The sequence below is a fragment of the Rhea americana genome, unplaced genomic scaffold, assembly GCF_003343005.1.
Source record: "Rhea americana isolate MKP2758 unplaced genomic scaffold, rheAme1 scaffold_191, whole genome shotgun sequence".
NCBI classification, from domain to species: domain Eukaryota; kingdom Metazoa; phylum Chordata; class Aves; order Rheiformes; family Rheidae; genus Rhea; species Rhea americana.
The window spans coordinates 641,348-665,602 of NW_028186050.1; the positions used below are offsets into that span (position 1 = coordinate 641,348).

General features: G+C 47.0%; 1 protein-coding gene across 1 annotated transcript in view; it reads right to left on the reverse strand.

Annotated features, from left to right (window-relative positions):
* Window positions 1-13,715: 13,715 nt before the first annotated feature.
* The window catches only part of GP1BB (glycoprotein Ib platelet subunit beta), a 41,067-nt gene continuing 30,527 nt past the window's right edge, over window positions 13,716-24,255 (reverse strand). Inside the window, exon 3 of the mRNA XM_085302766.1 lies at window positions 13,716-13,760. The gene's annotated coding sequence lies outside the window, so the exon portion shown is untranslated. The remainder of the gene's footprint in view (window positions 13,761-24,255) is intronic.

Here is a 24,255-nt window from a genome sequence, read left to right on the forward strand (position 1 = left end):
CTAACGCTTCCATTAGTAAACCTTAGAGAAGGGCTTTGTAGCTCTCTGTCTCCAGGCTTTTCTATGACTATTTGTTATTGTTTGAGGCTATGATATATCTCTGTTCTTGACTAGGGGGAGAACATTTTAATGATCTGAACTTTATTGGAGGGCTAATTTTTCAATCACACATACTGGCACTGCTTTTCTCTCCGGACTGAAGGAGTGTTTAGTCTATTTAGCCTCTGTAATTCATGAAACAATAAATAAACAGGCACCGACTGTGTTGTTCTTTCCTCCCCTTATAAATACATCACCCTGATATGTGTTATCTGCTGCAAACACCAGCCAATTTGCTCTTTCCTTTTGAGATAAGATGAAGAAACATTTTCAGGGAAGATGAACACCAAGTCAGAGTGTATTACCTGGAGTCGAGTTGCGAGCGCCTACCTGCCACACACCTCTAGCTCCCCTCCCTCTGTGGCCGCGGTTAGCGTTTCTCCTCAACTACTGCCCAGGCCTTCAAAGAAAGCTCTGAGGTCAAGCTGAACACAATCTTTCAGTTCTTTGTAGGCATGAGTCTTGCACAGCAGTGACTCCTTTGGCCTCTCAGCCCAAAGAAGGAGTCTGTGTGGCCCCGAAGCCGGCGCATGGCCATGGTTTCATCCCCGCACAGTGGTGTGCTATTGCCCACTTCACAACTCAGTTCTCATCAAGTGGTCCTACAATAACAACAACCTCTGCTGCCTTCATTTCCCTCCCCCTACAGTCCATCCTGTAATCACTGAACTTTAGCTTCCTCTAGTAAAAAGGAAGTAAGAATAAAAATCAGGAAGGATTACACACCAGTAAGAACCTAATTTAAAAACCCACTCTGATGCTATTTCCAAAAGTCTTTGCCAGATGGAAGACTTTCAACTAAGAGAAAAACTTGGAAAACTCCCATCACATATTTCGGCTGCATGACTGTGCGCGACTGTACGTTCCATCCCACCAATAATGAGAGGCGGTGAGAGGCAGTTCATAAATTATATTTTGTTGCTGCCATCAGGCATGAGTTACCAGCTTGTCACTTTGCACAGATTATGCAGAAGCCGTGGGCAAGGTCAGCCTGTTCTCAGCTCTCTCCACCTCTGAAGCTTTCCTTTGCTTCTGCCTCCTCAAAGCTTTATAGTTGTCCAAGCTCTCTTCTTATTGCCTTCCTCTGCAGCAGACCTTGCCTTTTGTTTCAGATCGCTCTAAAAACACATAGGACTTTTTCTTGAATGCCTTGTGCATTGAGCTATAAGAAGATGCGTCATTCCTAGTGGCACAGATAAGCACTAACATCTATCTCCTTTTTAAGGAAGGGTAGCTAAAAGCAAAGCCAGGCGTGTACTAATCCAAAGCTCAAGTTTGCATGCAGCAGCACAAGGCCTGGGACCTAACTCCCCCAGGCTGGACCTCCACCAACTCTGGTCGGGTACCTACAATTCCACTTCTGGCCCAGGTAAACAACTTGTGTGCTTCCCTATACCTCCGCCACGAGCTGCGTCACTTCTTGTGACTGCAGGATGGATGCTCACCTAGTCTGCAAAGTGAATCAAAAATGCTAGCAAACATCTTAATATTTTAATAAGGTTTATATTTGAGTACATAATTTGAGTATTTGGTGACTGGCCACTTGATGAAAACCTAGCCCTGCAGGCAGGAATTTAGGCAACTGTTCTGCTCCAGCCTGCTTTCATAGGCAAATACAGTTCAGGCAAATGTCCACTAATTGACGCAATGGTTTGACTTTAAGGCAATTAAAAGACCTTCTTCAGCGCCTATTGCCCAGCCCTGCGTATGATTTGCCTCAGCATTTTCTCTTTCTGCCCACTGCAGCCTCTCAGTTATCTTACATCTATTCAGAGACTCATTTTTCTGCATGCAGCCCGGGCTGCTCGGAATCACTTCCCAGGACACAGCTTCCCCCTGAACAAGCCACCTCACTCCCGCTGAATTCAGCAGGCCAAGGCTTCACGTGGCCTCTCTCCATTTGGGAGGCTACAGCTTTCTCTGTCCTGTGGTGTCACACACATGCATACGTACATGTCTATAAGGAATTTGCTCTTTGGTGACTTTGGCAGAGTCCCAAATCCCGGCCCAGTGCATAGCATGATAAATAGGCTGTGCCCTGAGACAGTCTGCGGAGCCCATGGAAGGCGAAATGAATCCTCTCCCCCCAGACAGTGCAACAGCTGCTCGGCTTATCCCTCAGCCACCACTGCTGAGGGTCCAGTGCAGAAACCCCACCTGCATCCTGTGCCTGCTGTCTGTCCCTGCAGGGAGGTGTTGCACTACCCCGCAGGAGCGCAGAGCCGTAACCAAAACCAGAGGCCCCATCACCTCATTCTCCCCAACATTCCTCCCTGCTCTCCATTGCAGCGAATAAACTAGAAGCTGTTTGCAAGGTGGGATGTCCTCTCCATCAGAGCCACCCCCATAGCTCTGTCAAGCAGATGYCCTGTCACCATCCACAGGCTTGATGAACTTTCTTGCTGTTCCCTATCACTGCTATCCTGCACTACCAGACCCCCCGACCTGATGGCAGTTGGGTCAGAGGGAAACAGCAACAGTGAATGTAGATGTGCCCATAAACATGGCCCAGGCCCCCGGTGCCCATGGAGCCTGGGGAAGCCGCAGGCCCCGGGGGCGCGCGGGGTACAGCCCATTTGCCTCTCTCTTAGGTGGCACAGAGCACCTTCAAATTCTGTTCCCAAAGGAGGGAGGGAGCTGATGTCAGGTGAGGATTTCAGGGTTTGGCTCATCAAATTTCAGCAAAATGGCCACCCTCGTAACCCTAAACAGCTGCCGTGTTTATAGTAAACATAAATGATAACTGGGTGGCCTTTGAAGCCACCATGTCCATCGCTGGTAATTATGGACAAGTGGATACAGCACTGATGTTCCAGAGTGCTCTTTTAATGCTCAGACATAATTATGGCCATTATCAAATTTCTGGCCCCTCAGCAAAAAGGGAGGAACAAGGTCAACGCTCTGATACCACCGGCAGGAACAGCAAAGGAGGGATTTCTTCCCTGAGTAACTCATACTGGATAGAATTCCTCCGTAGCACCTGGCGCAGCGAATGGAGACGCCTTCGCTGCGGCAGAGGCAGGTGATGATGGAAGGCCCCTTGGGCACACTAGCCAAATGGATTCAACACCACGGCCTCCCACAGAGCTGTCCTGGCCCTGGTCCCTCRGGTCTGAGAGACGGGGTAGTTCAAWCGCCAAATACTCGTCCGGGAATGTCACGTCTTGAGTGAGGGGAGAGAGCAGTAGCAGCATTACTAATTGCAAGGAGGGATCGTTCATTTGTGTCGGGAAACCTTACCCCCTACAAGGCCACCCCCATCCTGACCGGCACTGAGTGTTTTGGGAAAGATGCTCTCCTCGCTCAAACTCTCCAGCTCTAAGGCAAAGGGAAATATCTAGTTTGCAAAGGGTTATTTCAAACAACACAGCTGATGAGATGGAAACAACACAAAAGCTTTTACTGTGGGAACCTGAAATGACCCATAGCGAGAATTATCAAACAGGATCCATCCAGATATTTCAGTGAGGAAGTCTGGAGTGATGGGGGGTGAGCTTTACTGTACAAAATCAACCTTTTCAAAGTTGGTGACCTAATGCTAGGGTCCACGTGCCATGTTTAGGTCCCTAATTAAAAGTCATATAACTATAGCACAGCTAGACATCCTCCAGAAGCCAGCAGGCSCTGTGAATGCCCAGCCTCGTTCAAACCCCCATCACAGCTACACCAGTAAYTGCCTCAGCTAGCAAGAAAGCGCCACCCATGACTGCACTTCCCTTCAGTAAAAAGTACCATCCACAGACATCCTAGCCTCCCAAAGGCCTCCCGTGCTGCGCTCCCACTACATGAACCTTTTTTCCTCCTAGGAGGAAAAGGATCGAAGGTTGGGTCCCAGAGGATGGGACCAACAGCCCCGGGCACAGGCAGTCTCACTGGCCACCATATGGCATTGCAGCAGCCACCAGACCATGCAACGCRATGCAAAATTACAGGGTGAATTGCCTCCATTTCCTCATGGGCRGGAGGCCCTGGTGTAGACCCGCGCTCCGAGCGGCGCTCGTTGCTCTGCTTGAGAGGCAGCAGTGCGAGAGGGCTGGAGAGACAGGGAGCTGCTCCCTCGGGAGCTGGTCCCCTGGTCAGGGCAGGGGCACACAGCCGGAGCAGCAGAGGGAACGCGCCTACTACAGCTCTCTGCTCACTCTGTGGATGAATAGAGGCCTGAAATCTCTAGGGTTGTTAATCTGTCACCTTTCCCCAACACTAAGTCGATTTAAATGTTTTTAAAAGAAAAAAATACCAAAAAATCCCCTTTCAAAAAAAAAATAAATAAAAGGATAAATTGGTCCCATTCTTTTCCCTTCATCTTTGGGCAACACCACCCRTATGTCCACCACGGACAGAGCACAGGATAGCTTTCCTGTCTTGTCAGCCATGAGGTCCATTTACAGTGACACAAGCTCTAAAAATCTGTGTGTGTGTGTCCCAGATTTATTCTCTTCTCCCTGTAGCTACAGGGGTTGGGATGCAGTGGCCCTGCCAGACTTTCATGAAATTTTAGATTGCGTGAACAGTGTTACTGGAAGTAGAGAGCATCACCTAACACCAATCCAAGCTGTTCTGAAAAGATGCTGAATTCCCATTGTGCTACCTTGATTTTCCTATTAAGAAGCTGGAAGAAAGYGTCACATCCCGCTCAAATCTACCCYGTGCAAAACTCGCAGCTGTTCAAACAGCAGAACGTTTCCCAGAGGGTGCAAGGATCTGGCGCAGAACAGTTTGAGAGGCGGCCTGTGGCACCGGGCAGCTTGTCGGCCAGGGACTCTGGAGAGCCTGAGTGCTGCCCCGCTCCGACCTGCCGCATGACCTTGTCCACRTCGCTTCACCTCTCCGTGCCTGTGCTCCCCTTCTTCTGGCCAGGATAAGCCCAAAGAACTCGGAAGCTTCTGGCGGCATTGCTAATAGCCTAGAGACTAGGGCACAAACGCGAGAGGCCCGGATTCCCGTCCCTGCTCTGCTGCAGACTTCCTGCAGGACCTTTCACTTGGCCTCTCAATGCCTCATTTCCTGATCTGTAAAATGGGGCTAAGAGCACTTCCCTGCATCGCATGAGGGTTTTAGAGTAAACACATTAGACGTGATGGAGAAGAGGCAGCACGCATGCCCAGATCAGAGGGACTCYGATGCCTTTGAAACTTGAAGACATATTTATTGAATCCATTCTAGGCAGAGCAGCCTGTGATCTATTTGCAGGTATCTCCCAAATAGAAAAATAAAAGCTAACTAAATTAAATTAACAATGATCCACTCGCAATTTCCTCAGGACAGATTTCCCTAAGAGGGCAACATGGCCATCACACTACGAACATACATGCTGTACGAGACCCAAATCCTGCCAATGTGTGTCATCTTATCCCTAAGAATCAGTTTCCATCTCARGGAAGATCTCTGGGGGCCTGGTTATCTCTGCAGCTGGGTGCTGCTGGTTTCTTAGATGAGAGGCATTAGGAAGTGTATTCCTACAGGCAATCCCTCCAGATTCCCTCTCCTTCTACCTCTCTTCCTAGACAGCACMGGGCAAGGAAGGAACATGCTCTAGAGCCTGCTCAAGTCAACTGATTCCTAATGATGCAAGTGGTCTTTGAAGCACAGGACATCTCAGTTGAATTTTCTACTTGCTTACAGTAAAATGACAAAACAGAAACAGAACTGCCTTTAAATTGGCTAAAGCAAGAGAAAAGCACCACTTCACACCCTGCAAAGTGTATCTCCTYATGTGCATCATCTTTCCAACTAAGGGAGCCAAACATGCAGCTGGGGTTTGAACCACTTACTGCTCAAGACGCACCAGCAAAGCTGGTTCAGTGGGAGACATGCAAGCACGTGCTGGAGCATCAGGTCCCCTTGAAAGGGTGAAGGCTGTTGCCCACGCAGTGCTCCTCTGTACACTGCCGTAATCTGCTCTAGCCCAATGTTTACCTTCCTGAAGAGAGCAGCGACTAGCAACCCAAGAGCACCTGGCAGCTTTGCAAAGCTCCTGTAGAGCTCCTTCCTCTTCATTTTGTTATGAAAGGGGAAGGGGGGCAGCTAATCATGTTCTCTCTCTGGCTGTATCACAGAAGTAATCAAACAATTGTTGAAAGTTGGGAAGGGAGGTGCTCRGGAGGCAGCGGGGGAAAGGACCGTATCTGTTAACTTAAAAGATAAGCCTTGTCCAGCCATAGCTCAGCCTGTCTTGCAGGCAGGGATGATGGGCATGCAGGGTTTGTTCTTAGCAGTTCACCTGCTGCTGGCTTTCAGCACTTTTTATTTAGTTATTTTGTTTATCTTGGAGGCTATTGTCATCACCTCCGTGCCGCTGGGGCAGGCTTCAGGTGCGAAGCCGTCCACGGGCGCTCGAGGTACCACCACAATCAACAGCCACCCGGGCCGGGGCTCGCCGCTGTTTATGAAAATTGCTTCCTCTGCTGATAGTGATAAAACCGGGCAAACAAACACAGCTCAGCCTATTGAGTTCATCTTTCTCCTCAGGACCCGAACTGCAGGGAGCATTCAAAGCAGTATAAATAGACCTAATTTCCAGTAACGAAGCTGGAGCAGACACGAGCAGGTCTGAGTACCACTCGATGACAGCTCCTGTAATGGGTTTACTAGATCAATGGAGGTGCTAAGCACGGGCATTGTTTTCAAGCCTAAGTTGGAAAAAGGCTGTTTTACCCTTGGAGCTCCCATTTTCAGATGCAAAAGTTCTACCCAGTTGAGCCAAATACTTTTTCACACGATTTTCAGACCACTGTCCCAGTTACACCCACAATGCAGAGCTCATAGCTCAGCTTCCAACACAGAGGAAAGCATCCTACAAGACCCTGTTTTGCAAATTTTATGTAGACTAGGGGGGACTGAAGAGAACCCTGTGGATGTGCAAGATTTTCAAGGGAAGGGACTGGGAAGAAAAAAAAAACAAAACATACAAGGGACTGCCTACTACTCTCTTGCATGTCCTTAAGACATTTATACTGATTATAAATGCCCCCAGGTCTTCCAATACAGCATCGGTGCTGTGCAGGACTTTTCAAATACCCTTTCAGCTATAAAGTAATCTTTTCATTAGAAAGGTTCTAACTTTCCATTAAAAATGGCAAATAACAAGGACAAAGCAAGGCAGGCTGGGGAAAGGCTGCCTGGGTATGAGCTATGCAGGCTTCGGTCTCCACTGTGGCCACCAGAGCCTCCCCAGGGAGCAGAGCGGCCCTGCAGGGTAGCATCCCGCAAGAATAACAGATAAACATGCACACTTTGCAAGCCACTGGGCAGTATATTTCTTCTGMTGAGAACCATCCATTATCCTTCCATCCTCCTCTGTGTCCTGTTAGCGAGAGGTTTCACAAAGCAAGACAGAGGACAGGTTTATTTACCCCGGCTGCACCGCACAGCGCCCAGGTTCATTCGTGTTGGTTGTGAATGACCTTAGGTCTTCCATTATGGCTAATGTCTGCAGCCCTCTGACCTCCGGAAGTGCTTAAGGAAGAGCTGCAGTAAATCAGAGCAGCACTTAGCTGCGGAGGAAGAAAGTCCCTCCTTATCAATCTGCCAGCGGGAGGGGAAGGGTCCCGGCCGGGCTGCTGAAGAGTAACGCGCTCTCAGCCGCTCAGAAAGGTCTGCAGACAGAAGCGGCCTTTGTATTTGCACTTTGCCTACCGAGGAGCAGTTCTGTGAAGCAGGAGGGCTGTAAGTCTGGCTGTGTTTCTCTTTCAGCCCAGGCAGGCAGGAGAAATCACAACCACTTACTTCAAAAGGCAGGTCCAGTTTGCACCAGTTGACTTGAATAGTTGACTAGTATAAGCATGGGTTATATTGAATACAATACAACTGGCACCAGCACACGTTCCTCTACTACAAATCACAGCAATTTTCACTCGTGCCAGTCATGCTGCATCAGCCTCAAGATCGTTGCAGGAGCTGCTGGAAGTGCAGCATGGAGGAAGAGGTGCAAGGGCTTGTTCAGGCTGCTGTTACCAGCAGTTTTCAGGACACCAGCTGAGAGCCAGTCTTTGCAGTGGTACGAATGGCCAATGTGATAACCATCCTAGACAGAGGATCTCTTTGGTGATTTTTGACAGTTGCAAGAATCAACAGCCTGCACGTCTCTCAGGCCAGGCTGGCAGCCATCAGCTGACCCTGCAGGCCATCTTCCAGCACAAACAGTTACGGAAGCATGTCTGGTTTCACACATCTATCATATCATACAATAAATGCTGCATTTCAGGAGCCTGAATTAACATGTAACAATAAATCCTTACCACCTAGCTTCTTACCAGAGGACATAATCCATCCTTCTTAGTCTTTGAGCAAATTTGTCATCACAGAACAAACCTGAGGATGCTGTTAAACACCCTGTACRCCAGGGCATGTAGGGGCTACACAGGGAAGCAATAATGTAACCACAACACATCACATTTGCAAGTTATCTTAACCCTCAAGCAGTTCCCCCGTGAGGATGGAAACAAGATTTGCCACATCCTCTGTTCTGACACACAGACGAGTCCCAGGAGCAGGACGAGCAGGATGAACCTGTTACTGAGCAGAGCGCTGTGTCCGTGGGTCTTGTGGTCAGCAGGAGATTTCAAAACCGCTAACAAGCAGCTCTTGCGGAGGGCCAAGGAGCACAGGGCCAGGGCCAGGTACTTCCTGCTGCCTGGAGAGGCAAAGAAGGGGAGGAGGAAGATGTACTAATGAGAATTTGATATGTACAACTCACTCCAAAGAGTGAGGGCAAGAGGACCTCAAAGGACAGAAGTGCTTTCCTTCCCCATTTCACCACTACAGGTGTAATCTTCACCTCGTCTTCCCCACGCTAGCTCGGTTTGGTCACAGGAGCTCCCCTTTCCCAGAGGGCTGAAGATAATCCTGCACCTCACAGAGCAGCAAAAGACACCATAAAACCTTTCGGCAACACGCGAGCAAGCAAACACTTTCTGCTGTGCTAGAACACAATGATAAAGCAGCTGATCAGTTTGCTCTGCTCATCAGCTCTGAAGAAGGCTTGAAAATCCAACACCCCAGCTACATCCTTCACCCTGGGAACCAGGGCAGCATCCAGCATAAAAGGGAAAAAAAAGGGAACACAGGGATTTTTAAAGTAACCACATGCATCACGTGGCTAAAAAGTATCCTGCTTTATCAAATACATGTATATAGAGATCACTGTGTTTTTCGCTTCTGCCGGTCTCCAAAACAAACACTGCAATCGTACTCTCCCATAACCGTTTCTGGGCTCCTTTAACACATTCCTGTCTAGCAATATCGGATTCACTACAGAAAGGACTTGCTCGATCAGCTGATCCAGTTCATTGCCAAAGTAGCATTATTCCGTGTTGTTTGTACGAGGACTAATTCTTTGGGGGGAGAAAGGGTGTAACATCCGGCAGAAGGAGAGAGAAGCTCTGTCCTCTGAGACCCAGGCATTACTACTGGAAAGAATGGTTTCTTCTGACAGAGCTAAGCCGAAGTCACACAAAAGCCAAGGCCAATGGTGAAAAATCGCTTCCTGACGGCAGCTCGCTAGCTCACCCAGCAAGGTTTTCCTTATGTGGCTTCTGTGCTTTCAGGAACAGAAGTTTACGGCGAGATTTTTTGTTCAGCTACAGTTAGAGACAGGCCCAGATGAAAAACCTCAGATTTGGGATTTACAGAATCCCAGATCTTGGAAACATCCATGATGTATTTAAACATCTCAGTTCAGGCCCAGCTTCCCACTACCTGAAGATTTTTTTTTTTTTTTTAATATGCAAGTTCAACCAATCACACGAACACCGAGTGCCCCAGAAGAGCAGCATGTTTGCCTGTGTACACTGCAGAAAAGACTTCTTTAAAATAACCAGCAACGCCTATCGTGAGAACAGGATTCCCAGGTCGGGCTGAATAAAGCAAATGTGACACCCCGTTTCTCAGCACCTCTGTTTAAGGGACACTGTTTAACTGCTTGTTTGCTCCTTGGTGGCATTTCCCAAGTACCGCCTGTTGCGCCGGCCCTGCCAATGCCGTCACTTTTCACTTGACAAACTGTCCCTCTTCCACAAAGTGATAACGACTTTGAAACTCACTTGGCGTTGCAGTTTCCTTCCTGCTTCTCTCAACAGCTACACAAATGATGTCAACACGTACAGAGCAACAGCGTATCGGGAGCAGATAAGCACTAAGCGCACAAGAACCTGTGTCCACAGAGCTACTCCCAATAAAGAGAGACTTGCGTACATTTAAAAATACATATAGTAAGTCTAGCAGGATCATAGGAGGCAGAATTTAGCCTTCTATTTTTGGGGGTACAGCTCCCCAGTATTACTGTGATCAATGCTTAGAAATGATGCAGACATCTTGCAAAACAGAAAGCTAAGCTAGATAGGTCCAAGTTTTCTAAAAGGGAAAAACAGAGTGGTCTCACCATGCCGTCACCCGGTGTTTCACCTTCTACCGTGACCACAAGAAGGAGCGGGACCACTGAGCACGCACACACGGTGTGATATTTCCACTCCAGGCCAGAATTTCACACATGTATATACTACCAAACCTGTGCGTGATGATAGGTTACCTCAGCCCTATACGACCTTCCCCACAAATCTACTGTAGGATAGATCACAGCTAAATATCATGTAAGTGGTTTCTTGTCTTTCCATTTCTTTATCTTCTACAGTGGAAAAGTGGATTCAAAGGTTTCTCTAACAAAAAATAAAAACCAGAATAAAGCAAAAAACATGAAGTCCAAGTCCATGCTATCTTTTGTACTGCAGACATTTAATGCCAATTTTGTGTTACGATGGCTCAAAATCCATTAAGATGCTATCTGAAATAAATCAAAACTTGCAGCAAGCCTTTATCCACAGCAAAGGATCACTAAGGCAGGGCACGCCGTCTTTGGCAGAAAAGATACCCATAGCTTTTGCTGCTTCATCCTGTTCCTGGAACGCTGTTAGAGGAGTGTTGTTTTAAGATTGTTGGATCGTGCAGCAGCCAGATGTATAGCACAAGCACTTTGGGAGGGGGCTTGTGGGATGGACACCTTGTGTCAGCTCTCCCGGTGCCGCGACCCCACGGCTGGGCTCCCCGAGCATCAGGGTAAGGCCCTGGCTCTCACCGCTAGTGCTCTGCTCCTCTCTCGCCAGACCCCCTGCACCGGCTCAGTGGACGCCCGTGAGAGCGCAGCCAGCGGCTCTGAAATCCCGCTGGCGGGGAGCCCGGCAGCACCGGTTCGGATTGGATCAAGCCGAGCCAACGCGTCCTCGGTTGGCGGCACGGTGCCGCTGGCAGCAGGAGGGCGGCAGGGCACGGCGGAGCAAAGGCCGCGGGCAGGCAGGAGGGCCGGGGCCTGCTGGTGTCGCTGCCAAGTGCTGCGTAACATCACGCCTCCGCAGCAACCCCCAGGAGAGGGGGAACGGCCGAAAATCCGCTCCGCAGGATCCCTGTCGACACGGCGTGCGAGGAGGCCTGCCGTGGGACTCTGCCTCCTCCGCCTCRCTTCTACTCCAGAAGTGCTCCTTAAATCCCACTGATTTTTTTTATTCTTAAAAACAAGCTGTTTTCTTTCCTGAGCAAAATGTGCAGTCACACAGGCACTTCAAACGCTAGCAGCATTTCAGCTTGTGCCAGACTTAACATTCTCTAGGAGCAAATGCAATATTCAAGAGTGCAAAACARTTTTCTTTATATATGAACAGGTTGAATTTGAGAGCTCTGAACAGTTGAYAGCACCAATGAAATCCTGCTGTTATAAAGATATCCAGGCTTTGCTCACTCTCGTAATATATTGTTTTAAACCTGTTTGCTGACTGTTTTTACAATTACTGTAAAGTGAGAAAGTTTCCAAATTCACACTTCCCTGACTATTTTTTGCTGCAGAGAATCTTACCGCAATTAGTCTGGTTCGTAACAGAAAACAGATGAAAGTAGAAATTAAATCAAAACCTTGCCACATATCTAAGATGTTTTCATGCCACGCATCCAAAGAAGGCGTCCCAAAACCAACAAAGTTAATTTAAAAACTCAAATATTTCAACCAGATCCAACAAATGCAGGTTTAGCTTAAATTTARAAGGGAAGCAAAGATTTTTCCTCCTCCTCACCTGCCAAGTCCTCAAAGTTCAGGGCTCTGTGTTTCTCTTTCAACACTTAGCAGCAGAAACACCTAGGGTTGAGTGGAGAGATTTCCTCTTCACACTGGCATTATTCATTATTTGCAAAGTGTCGACAAATGTCTTCAGCACCATACAACACATACAAACAGAGTCCCTGCCCCAGCGAATTTACAGTCTGGGGCCGTTACCTTTGTTCTGCTTTGGTGTATCACCACAGACTTCAGCAGGGCACCAGATGAGCCCAATCTGGCTTCCGCCAGCAGTTTTTCCATTGGTTTCAGTAGGAGCTGGACCAGCCACGGGCAGATTAAGTTATAGGATTAGCTATCGCAGGAGAAAGCTGAGTCGTGGCATGCCTAGCAAATGGCAAAGGAACTGATTCTCAATTATTTTTTTTTAATTCCATGTATATTTCATTATTTTCACACGTAATATGGTCTGAGAACTTAAAGAGCTCCCTTTCACTATATCTTTCAATCACGGCAGCGTTACAGATCAACCAGCAGCAAACGATTTCTGAACCAAGACAGACTGGCAGCTACAGTAACAGCTCCAGCTGGTGGATGTTGGTGAAAGTTTTGTTTTGTTTTCTGGAATTTCGTGCTAAGCTTTCTGCCAGGACATTTCACACACTGGAAGTGTCTATTTTCTCCGACGCTTTGAGGGCCCCCAAGCATTCCTGCAAATAGCTTAAGAAATTTACTACACGTTCAAATTGCTGCAATTTCTGCATACTCAGAATTCTGCAGTCCATTACTATCCCTGCTTCCCCAGCTGCATCTCGTGGGTGAGTGAGCACAGACACAGTCCTGGGCATTTCCATACACAAAAGCCTCGCACACCTACAACACACAGAAGGTCATACAAGGATAGCACTGACTGGAGGTACCACCCTTCCGGTTCACGCTGCAGATGGGGCATGAATCTTTGCCCTTGTTCCTGCGTAAGCCAAGCTTGATTTTAAGGCTTGATTTTAAACCTAGGTATAATTAAATATTGCTGTTCAAGCAACATTTGAATCTCAAGTGAAATTTTCAGATAAGAATAGAATGGACTTTACTGTTATGGTTGGGCAAAGAAGTATTTTAAAACCACAATGTGYCCCAGTTACAACTGATTCATACCAGGGCAAGCCCTGGCCTCAGCACATGCAAACACCATACTATGGCTTACAGCRCACTGGCCTCAGGGCTCCATAAACCAGGCTACGTTCAGTCATTTCAYGTAGTCTTTGTCTATGAAAACTCTCCACAGAACAGCCCCTTAGTCGCATGCCCCTTGTGTCCCCACACAAAGCCCTCTCCAGCCTACCTGGTGTTGTCTTCTGGTAAGGAGGGACCAGGTAGTGCTTTCATGTTCATTGAATTTTGGTGGGTTGCTCTCTCAGACTGTATGTGGCCGTTACTTGTCCATTAACATCTAGGTGAGGTGCTACGTGTTGGTCCTCTTTTTCCTCTCCTCCAGCTTAGAAAAGCATCCTGCAGTTATCTCAGGTTACAAATAGTGTTTTCCAGAGATGTCCTTCTCCCTCCAAGAGAAGGAGTCAAAGAGGTCCCATTCTGTCCCGTGACCACTTGGCATACCCACTCAGCCAACCTGGAAAGAAAGAAGAAACCCCATCACAATCGCSTGACTGAGCAACCACAGCCACTCTGTTCACCACAAAATGTGAAAGCATGCTGCGGAAGTTTGGTGTGACAATTTTCATGTTCATCCCTAGCAAATTGTTCCATGATCCTTTTTACTGACAAATGGCTAAAATAATAGGGTTTTTTTTCCCTATTTCATCACTGTTTTTTAAAACTCCAACACAAGCTTTAGCACAAATGGCTTTCGTTAGGAAGTATCCAGTCTACTTCCCTGGAAACACTGTTTAGTGTTTTAATAGGACAGCTACTTGTTCTACAGCATATCAAAATATTTATTTAAATTCCCTGAACAAAGTTTCTAGAAGTTGTTAAAGTTTTGGCTTGTACTTAATTTCTTTGTTTGGAAGAGTCGAAGAGTCAGTTGTTTTCTCTCCTATAGCATCACTCCACTGATTCCAAAGGATTTACTCCATGCAGACCTAAGAGGACCAGACACAATTCTCAACTGTGCTCACTGTATAATTCAAGATAATCTCTTTGCTCAGTTCTGAAATGAAAAAAGCTCAGAGCTTTTCTGAAAGCTCAGAAATTTTCTGTTTGCTGCAGATTCACTCTGGGACACAAGCCTAGTACCAGATTGATTATTTGGATAAGAGACCATTTTGAGGCCAGGTCTTTCAGATACAACTGGAGTGTTCCAAGGTGGCTTAGTTTTAGATTATCATGAAAGCTGGAACCATTGTGAAAGTTCATATCCAGACTTAGATCTCTGATGCTTACAGGGCTTTGGATGCTCAGAGGCAGACTGTGATTCCGAGTTTTATACAGAAATTGCCTTAAGCTTGAAGGAAATAAGGACTCCTGGGAAACCACAGACTAGCTGATTTCCTTTATAAACCCTGAAAAATCTTGGGGGGGGGGGGTAGAGACTTAAACAGTCTATATTTTCACCATCTAGAAATAACCTCCTCTCACTCCCTGCTTCCCTTTTATTGTCTCTTTCCACCTCCTGCTCACCCCCTACTCACCCATTTCCCATAAAGGTTGTTTCCAGACACAATTGGTTTGAAACCTCAGATTATTCTGTTAAAATTGCTGACTTCAGACTGGAGACCCCAAGCCAGATTGGGACAATCCCCTCGAGTCCTTTTTCCAGCTAATTTATAGCAATTTTTGTTGAGACAAGGAGTTATGGTCTGTAAAAGGCTTGCTGTCGGTCTCATAAAACCCCAGCACCCTGTCAGAGAAGGGCCAGAGCCTGGGAAGAAAGTCTCAGCAAAGATCAGCTGGTTTCCAGATGGGTGGCCTTCTACGCACTGTCCAATCCCACGGGTCTAATAARCCAGCCCTGATCTTGCACTTTAAAAAAACAAAGATACAAACCCTCCTCTACTCTCAGTTAGGGCTTTATAAACATGCTCCCAGTCTTTGCGTCAAATTTATTAAGGAGAAATTCATTCTGCCGTCTCTACTTTTCACTCTCTTTCCATGCTTGCAGCAGCCCTTTTTGCTCCAGTTTCTCACTTTYAGATGGGGTGGAGAGAGTTGGATCATGATTTACATCCTTCTGGGTTGTTTTCCCATCAGAAATAAAGAAGGGGGCAAAGACGTCAGAAAGCTGAGGGATTGGCCTCTAAGGTATGAAACCACCCACATGAGGCAATGTTTGTTCTTAGTCTGGCATAAATTCTCTTCTTGTTCTGTCCTYTCCATCCTAACAAGCAAAAAAAGCACATGATTAAAGATGCTGACAAACCTTTTGCATCTCTGGTTGTTGGAAAACAGCGTATTTCTGGTTAATTAAGGGAGGATGCCACCTCTGAAACAGCCTGCAATAGAACCAAAGTGCTGCTGTCCAAAGGACTTGGCTCTGTCTCAGCACAGAAAGCAAACTTGTGCTGCACTTACAGATCTTGACTTCAGTCTAATCAAAGTCAAACTTTTAGGAAAAGAAATCTCTATCTGTCTCTAGACAACTATTTAATCAGGCACCATGTCTAGCTGTCTATATTAATTCTGGTATGCATAATTTTCCCAATATTTAGCCCCAAATCCCCCTTTACTTTCAGCTCATTACTCTTAGTGACATCTCTGACTGCAGCAGTGCCAGGATTTCACACCTGGCATTACCCTGAAGGGARCTGGAGATGGCTCGTGTGGCCTCGTGCCTGGAAAATCTCTCAGAGCCAATATTCAGCCTTTGGACTTTCCTTAAAAACAAAATTGGGTCCCAAGCTGGAGCTTTATGTTCTTCTCTGAATTCAGTCTGTAACAGTTTCTGTTACTGTTTCTAAATAGAAAGTATTAGAACTGGTCTCTTGACTGTTCAGTCAAGATGATGACCCCAATTATAACATGGTCAGAGACATTAAAAAAAGCTGCAAAACCAGAAGACATAGTTGTTGGGGGAGACCGATCATCTGTGCAGAAAGGTGGGTAAAAGTCACATTCAGTCATGAAGCAGAAATTAGGTCTTTGAACATCATAGACATCTGCTCACTAAAACACAGTTATTGGTGATCCTGGAATTCAAGTACTTACACTTAGTCTTTGTACTGAGCAAATTAATGGAGCAGACTAAGATGTATGGATAAATATGTACTAATGATACCACAGACTCAGATAGCTCTCTGAAGGAGTCTCTGACAGCATGGTTAAGGATGACTCTGCATAGGACTAAGTTTTCAACCAGATGTCTCCCTAAAGAGGCCTTATTTGTCTTGGCGTGAGAAGGAACATCCTCTCGTAGGTTAGTAAGTGGTTACAAGAAAGGAAACGGTCATTTTTCAGAGGAGAATGCTGTTACTAAAACTGTTCCAGAGACCAGTACTGGCATCTCTTTGGTGCAGTTCACCCATAACGATGCAGGATTAGGAAGGTGACATTCACAGTTGATCTCCAAGTCATTCAAGATTGTCTAAAACTGAGGGTGATGAGGTTAGAGAGGTCTCAACAAACTGAGCACGGAAGCATCAGACTGAGTGGCTTTGCAATGACTATAATGTAACGCGTACGGGGAGAAACCCATACTCCATAAACCCTTTGACAGGTCTAGACCAAACAGACACAGAAATCCTGACAGTTCTCTGAAAACATCAGCTCAGTACTTGCCCTTAGTCAAAAAAAGTGATGTTAGAAATTATTAGAAAGCAAACAGATTAGTAGAACTCTTATGGCCATAGCTCAACCTTGACCACTGGCCACTGTGCTGCTCATTCGCTCTGGAAGGCCAGAACAGCTCAGGAAAACATACAGCAAATGGTAGTAAGGATGAACAGAAAATAGYTTCCACGTAAGGCAAGACTAAAGAGATTAGGGCTTTTCAGCTGGTGAGGGAACAGATCAGGGGGTGTACATTGAGAGGTCTGCAAAAATTGACAAACAACTTGCCAGCAGTCCCAGCAAAGCTAGCGCGACCACTCTTAAGCTTAAATTAAGCCTGTGCTTAAGCATGCRGCTTAGATGAGGCTCGGGCTCTGCCTGCTGTTAACTCGAACACCTCACCCACCTCCATCTTTTGTGTTTTTCCTCACCTCAGAAAATGATGCCAGAGGAGTCAKCTTTCACACCCTGGCTCCTGGACCGCAACACAATGTGGCAACRGCTCAGATACTAACGTCGCCTGTGAATGCTCCCACCTATGTAAATACTTCTAATTGAAAAATAATCCATGCACACATACAGATGCCAATAGTACAAAAACAATTGTTAGTCTAAAATATCCAAATATATCCTTTCAGATTCCAAATCCATATGCAGAAATGGGGGGAAAAAAAAACCCACCTCCTTCACTATTTTCCTTCTATATAATACGCTTTATGCCAAGGCATTTTTTCAGGCAAGAGGCACAACTCTGGGAAGCCTCCCGGGGTAGTGTTCTCCCCCAGGAACAGCTCTGCAGGTTTGGATGCGCTGTGCTAGACGTAATTGTCTGCAGCACCRAGAGCACCTTAAAACTGCAACTCTTGATTGAGCAAAACCCTCTTAACATACGGCGAGACTCCTGCCCATGCAGAGACAGGACAAGGTCTTGAGAGGAGCCCAGAAAGGCTTCAGCTCCTGGGACAGAGACTTGAGCCAACCGGCAGCAAGGATTTCTTAGATCAAAACCAAATCACCAGCCAAGTAATTAGCTTTGTCTCTAATGCAGGGTTCCTCTGTAGCAGCCATGCGTTAAAACCTCCAGCAGCAGACAGTTCATGGCTCCCTATCATTTTTCCAAAATACCCATTACAAAAAAAATTCAGATTTGTTTGCCATGAGTTGCAGCACCACTGTAGGCAGTGACCAATTTCCCTTGGACCTCAGCAGGGCTACGATTTCACCCTCAGACACTACCAAATTTTTTTTTTCTMTTTTAAAGAAAAAGAAAGCCCTATAACCAATTAAAGCATTTTCCATAAACACAAAATTCATCAATCTCAGCATTACTGACAGTCTTTGGTAGAGCGATGAATTTTCAGTGAAAGCCTACAGGAACTTCACAGTGCAGATCAGGGTTATTACTACATTTTTTATAGGCATAAAATTCCCTCATTAGTTGCATTGAAAATTAGAGCTCCTTCGCAAAGGATTAATGCTTCACAGTCACCGTTAATAAGCTTTCACTGCTGAGGTTCAAGATTGCCACAAAATACTATTAGCAATCTTTCCCATGCAGCTCTGCCCRTCTGCAGTGTTTGGCACAGATTTTAAAGTACAGTAGATGTGAGTTTTCCAGGGAGCAGCCATCGCTCCTGGGCTCTCTCTGGAGTGACTACTGGAAGCCAAAAGCATTTAAGAAAAGTTAGATAAAATCAGCAGTGCCCAGTGTGGGTTCTTTCTGGTTTCCTGCAAGTAAACAGACATGTTTACAAGGGGCTGTACATTCACATCAATCATAAGGTGACTTTGTTTACAGTAGAGGAATTTCCTGCAGGCTTTTGCTGTCCTGCTTTCTTTCTCTCTGTATTTACTTTTGTTCAAATGCAATTTGAAAAAGCCATAGGTACTCTAGCTCAATTCAAAACGTGACACGCTGAAATCTGAAGCAGGCTATAATTCATGCCCAGATTTAGTTGTTCTTTTTCTTGTTTGTTTGTTTAAGCTAACACACACCTCTGCATTAAAAAGCCACTTTGCTCTACCTGTCCAATTCATCCACACCTGGCAAGAAAGCAGCTTTGTTTTCCCCCAAAGAACTGCTTTTCTCATCAAGTCCACAGAACAGCAGGAGCCCACCTGACATGGGGATCAGGCTTCTACTCCAGACATCTAGGAGACAGATCCCGCAGAGGAATTTAAGTCAAAGTGTTACAGAATTCAACTGGAAGAGTGGCGTTAATATCAGTAGGGTTTGGACCAAATCCTTCCAAAAGCAGCTGAGCAACATGGGCATTACAGAGTTGCCCTGCAATCAAGGAAAAAAACTGACTTCAGCTGGGATTTAATTTGAGTAAGAACTGTAGAATTTGGCTGCAAAATTTAGAAACAGGATAGAAAATTTTGTCTCTGTTGCAGGTTCCTCACTCGCTTTGAAAAAGGTCACAGAACTTCTAACTACAGAATATTTACACCAGGGCTTTATAGCTGCACTAACTAATCAAATATTTTAAAGAAAAAAAAAAAAACACCCTCTGTTTTACTTTGTCCTACTTAAGTTGCTGGGACAKATGAGAAAAGGGAAACGGAGTCCTCACCTGCGAGCCCGGGGAAGGCACGCTGGTCCATCACGGGCTCTCACCACCGCGTTTTACTCCCGTGCGCTACCTTTCCCACAGGAACCAGACAACATTTAGACACAGGCATGGGCACTGGGAGCAAGTCCACATCCAGAGTGGATATGCAGGGTCCCCGAGGTAAACCAGCGGGAGGAGTCCTGGGAGAGGACCCAGCGCCGCAGCAGAGGGGGAAGCGCGCCATGGTTTACATCTCCCCRTCCAGAACGGCCCCGACGGCACCGTCACTGCTAGCGGCTGCTCCACCTGCTGCGCACGTTACCTGCTCGCCCCGTCCTCAGCGTCCCGAGCTGCTGGCTCGCCAGTCGGGTGGCGACGTGACCACGCACACCGACACCCCGAGYGCGGACAGATCAGACAGCTGGGGCGCCGGGACAGGCCCTGCCGGGGGAGGGAGCGCTGGTACACCCCACCCGGCCACGAAGCGCAGCAGAGCTAGAACGGGATGCAGAGAGCCCAAGTGGGAACTAAATCACCACTGCCAACTAGCAGAAGAGGGAAGTAAGACCCCGTCTGCCCTCCCAGGGAGGAAAGCTCAGCTGGAGGAAGCCARGCAGGGCCCACACGCATACGCGGCTTTGGGATTTTCTTTCCTGGGGTTTCCAAAGCACAGGACGTAGTTCAGTATAAGAGCAGCCAAGCATTCTTTGTTAGCATCTGTTAGCGAGAATGTCAGCTAATCAATACATTTTTATTGCCAGATACCCACAGGGCTGGAAGAGACACTCTTTCTGACATTATTTTCAGTGTTCCTCTTACAACTCATGCTCTTGGAAGCAGTTTTCCATCACCTTGTGTGGCATCATTATTCATCTTCCCTGATGCTTATCTAACTCCATAAATCTGCAAATGCCCATCCAGAGAGCAGCATCCCTCTGGACAGAGGCTGCTAAACTCTCTCCTCCTCATCACTTCCATCCTGCCAGACTGTCATCAGCAGCTGGGTCAGGATCTGGGCCTTGCTGGTGGCAAACACCTCTGTACTTCTGACTTGTGCTGTCCCCACAAAACAGTTTCCCTGCTCTAGGCAAAGAGAAGGAAAAGCTGGGACTTGGCAACACACAAGGAAAAAACCTCCTGAGCCTGTAATCCAATTTACAAAGCAGCACTTCGTACCACATCCACGCATTGCAGGTGAATAGAGCCATAAGCCACATCTGTTAGCAGCCCCTGCTACAACCATAGACTTCTACAGAGATATTTGGCACGTGGGAGAACATACGTTAGCAAGCCTGGAGCTGCCTCCTGGAAACCTCCCAGCCTCTCTTCGCGCTTCTCCAGACACTTCTTTTCCCTCCCCAGGTACCTGGGTGTTTTTCTCTCCCAAACACTGGCAGAGCCGCAGCYTCCCCAGTGCGTTGTGCTTTTGAGGAATCCCAGCTGCACACGGGCAGCACAGAGATTAACCAGCAAGTGGTGCAAAGCCCCAGGGGCTTCTTGCTGCCCCGCAAACCGCATTCCCTGGAGCACGGGTGGCAGCAGACAGGGCTCCGAGGCAGTGGGGAGCCCTGCAACCTCCTCCTGCCTCTGGCCTGCCACGAGCAAAGATCTCAGTCTGCACTTCAACTATCGAACAGCCCGAATCGCAGGGCTGAGGCACAAGCTCCGGATTCACRTCCCAGCTCTGATCTTCAGGCTTCCTTCGGGACTATACCAAGTCACAGCCTTTGTGAACCTATGTCCCAGCCAGGGCACAGCAACTCCACTGGCCTCCGCGKGCCGTCGCGTGACCACGATGGGAGCAAGGGGAGGCAGCCCAGAGGCTTTTGCAAAGATCCCACTTGCCACAGCACAGGCTGCTGAGGGCAGGSTCTGTGTCTGACCACACGCTGGTAAAATCAAGCCTGGTGGAGCTTTGTCACTTGGCATTAATGCATCGCATTCAGTAAATAATAATATACTGGTGTACAGTCCAGGGTGAATTCAAGCCTGCAAAATACATCCCATAGAGTAAGCACCAAGCATATAGGACATACTCTGTCCAGCTTACTGTCCAAAGGGAAGAACATTATGGGAACATTCATCTAGTCTCATTTCCAACCAGTTGAATAAGGAAACATTCATTAGAAGAGACCCACAGCTGGCAGTACCACATATGCTCTGGGAAACATCAGCATCAACAGTATCTTGGAATAACATAATTAAGAAAATTAATTTAATTCTAAATACTGTCTCGCCTCAGGACCAGTTCTATTTGTCCCAAGACATGTTGAAACAATAAAGAACATTTTCTTACCCAGCCCCTGCAAAAATTTTTCTCTTAAGGCTTAAAAAAAATTGGCAAAAAGCCTTCTGTAACAAAAATGGAAATCCTTCTTGTCCCATAACCACCACACTGCTTTGAAAAGTTCATATGAATATTAGTGACTTTGAAAAACTTACATGTTTAAAGTAAGACCCTTTTCTGGCAAAGACAAGTGGCAAATCTTCTAGCTTCAGGAAGAGACAGCACTAAGCAAAGACCTCAGGGTAAGAAGCAAACCAACAACCTCCATAAGTATTCAGGTCTGATGCACTGGTGGAGCAGATGCTCTACCTAACAGTAAGGCTGCAATACATTTACAGCAGAACAACAAGATGCTGGTGCTCCCAATACCACCATAGCCCAAAGGATCATCAGGTATTTTGAAGCTGATGGTCACCACAATACACACACAGGTGTTCAGCATTTGCTCTCTAATCAACCTAACAGGTCATCTAAATACACCTGAAAAGCAAATAAACCTCAAAAGGGCTGGTCAGATTGGGGGAGCACAGTATGTACTCATTGGGCTGCTGGAAAGTTACACTGAATCACGCCTGGGTGCAGCTTTAAAGTCCTTGAAGGGAAGTGGCTGAAGTATAAGAAGAAGGAGGGGCCTTACCTCTTCTGTGACCCTCTTTGGARCAGTGTCTGCCATACAGAAGATACACAGGGAGAAGAAAAGCATCCCTAGCATCTCTCATGACCTGATATTCTGGATGCAAACACTAGGTGGTAGCCTGACATCCCTCAAGCTTCAGAGGGCAAAACATGAGCTCCAGCAAGTTCCTTCTGAACGGCCACTTTCCCTGTAGCAGGCAATAACAGCTGTTTAACAACACATAGGAATATTATGGAAAAGTGCAGGATAAAAGGAGTTGCAACGTTAGATCTTTGGCTACTATCTGCCACAGCCAGCTCAGAGCCAACTGGCCATGGGAGAAGTAGGGCCCCAAAGGTGGATTTCAGTGTATCAGACAGGGTAACACGTTTAAGGTATTACCATACTGGGCCATCACCGGTGCAGAGCAGGCTTACTGGACCTCTAAGAGTAGGAAGAGGAAAAGAAGAGTGAAATGCCTTCTCGTGGGTCACATTCTCAGAGCTGCGCATGTAGCACGGCCAGAGCATCTGCCTGGCACCTGGAGACAGCCTGCATGCAAAGAGGGTGTAGCCAGTCTAYTGCGTACACATGAGCAACGCGCAGCAGGGATCCAGGTAACAGGGAAGCAAAATGATTGAACCTGGAGGAATGCAGCTGCTGAGGAATGGCTCCCTCTCCCTCACCCCCCTTGCAAGGATAAACTCAGTCTCTTCCTCCCTTCGTGAGCTTATGTTACTCATTTCATCAGAAAAAGTACAACTCGGGCYAGGAAAATAAATGAGTAATAACTGGGGGTGTTTTTCATGTTTAATGTTCAGTGGGCAGCAAGAAGATACCCAATTCCTTGGTCTTTCTCATCTCTGTAAGAAAAGYAGTTTTACAAAATTTCAAGAAATGTAGAAGACACCTCAGTGCTCYGGTCTCCTCGACTTTGTTCACTGGGAATATTTATGTATCAAATCCTGCATACCTGAATTTTCCTTAGCCAAGCCACATGCATGCTCACACCTGACAGCCATTCTGCTGTATTTGCTGCCAAGGAGCCTGCCTGGCCCATGTCAGAGATGCAGCAGCAAACCCAGCTATCATTCTGATATAAGAAATCTAATCTATTCACATGTTCTTACTTAAGCTAATGTAAAAATCATTCAAAAGTTCCTCCTTTCCTCACCCTGCTACTGATTACAGGTTATTACAAGCTTCATAGATTTCCCATCCCTCCCCATCTAGTAAGACCATTTGTCTAATGTCCTGGGGCGCATGGTGCAGCCACCTGGGCTCCTTGGGGGAACGGTTACACCAGCTTGTGCTCGGTGCCCCCAGCCCCTCCGGGATCTTCCCAGAGCTCTGCTCGCCCGGCGGCACCCAGCCCACCACTCCTGGCATTTCTGAGGGAGGCAGCCCTCAGGCAGGGAGTGAGGCTCTGATTTCAGCTGGTGTCTCTGGGCATCACATGCAATTCCCTCTGTGTCCTAGTGGCATGTCTTAATGAGAGCATACGTCTGCACATACGCTCCGCAGGAGGCAAACAGAACAAGAAAAGTGGACCCCCCTCCAGAAAGCAAAGAAATGTCCTGATGTTAAGCTGTGAATGAAGTGAGATCCTCTTCATGTAAAGCCATGTGCCATCCAAAACCAACGCAACTGCCCTTCATTTTGATCTTTACCAGGAATTATTAGCACCCCTCCAGGAGAAAATCCCCCTCCTGTATTCTGTTTCCAGCTGGCTCCAATTCACTCATGTTCTGAATGTCCCACTGGATTCTTCTAACATTTTATAAGGTGGCAGCTTAAATCCCTGTAATCCATGACCTCAACTATGGCTATTAGAATACATTATGAAAACCAATATTTGGGGATAGTGGAGCCAAACTTTCAAAAAGCAGCCTCTAAATATGACTGCAGCTTCAGAAATGAGAGTCTTCAAATGTCCAGGGAC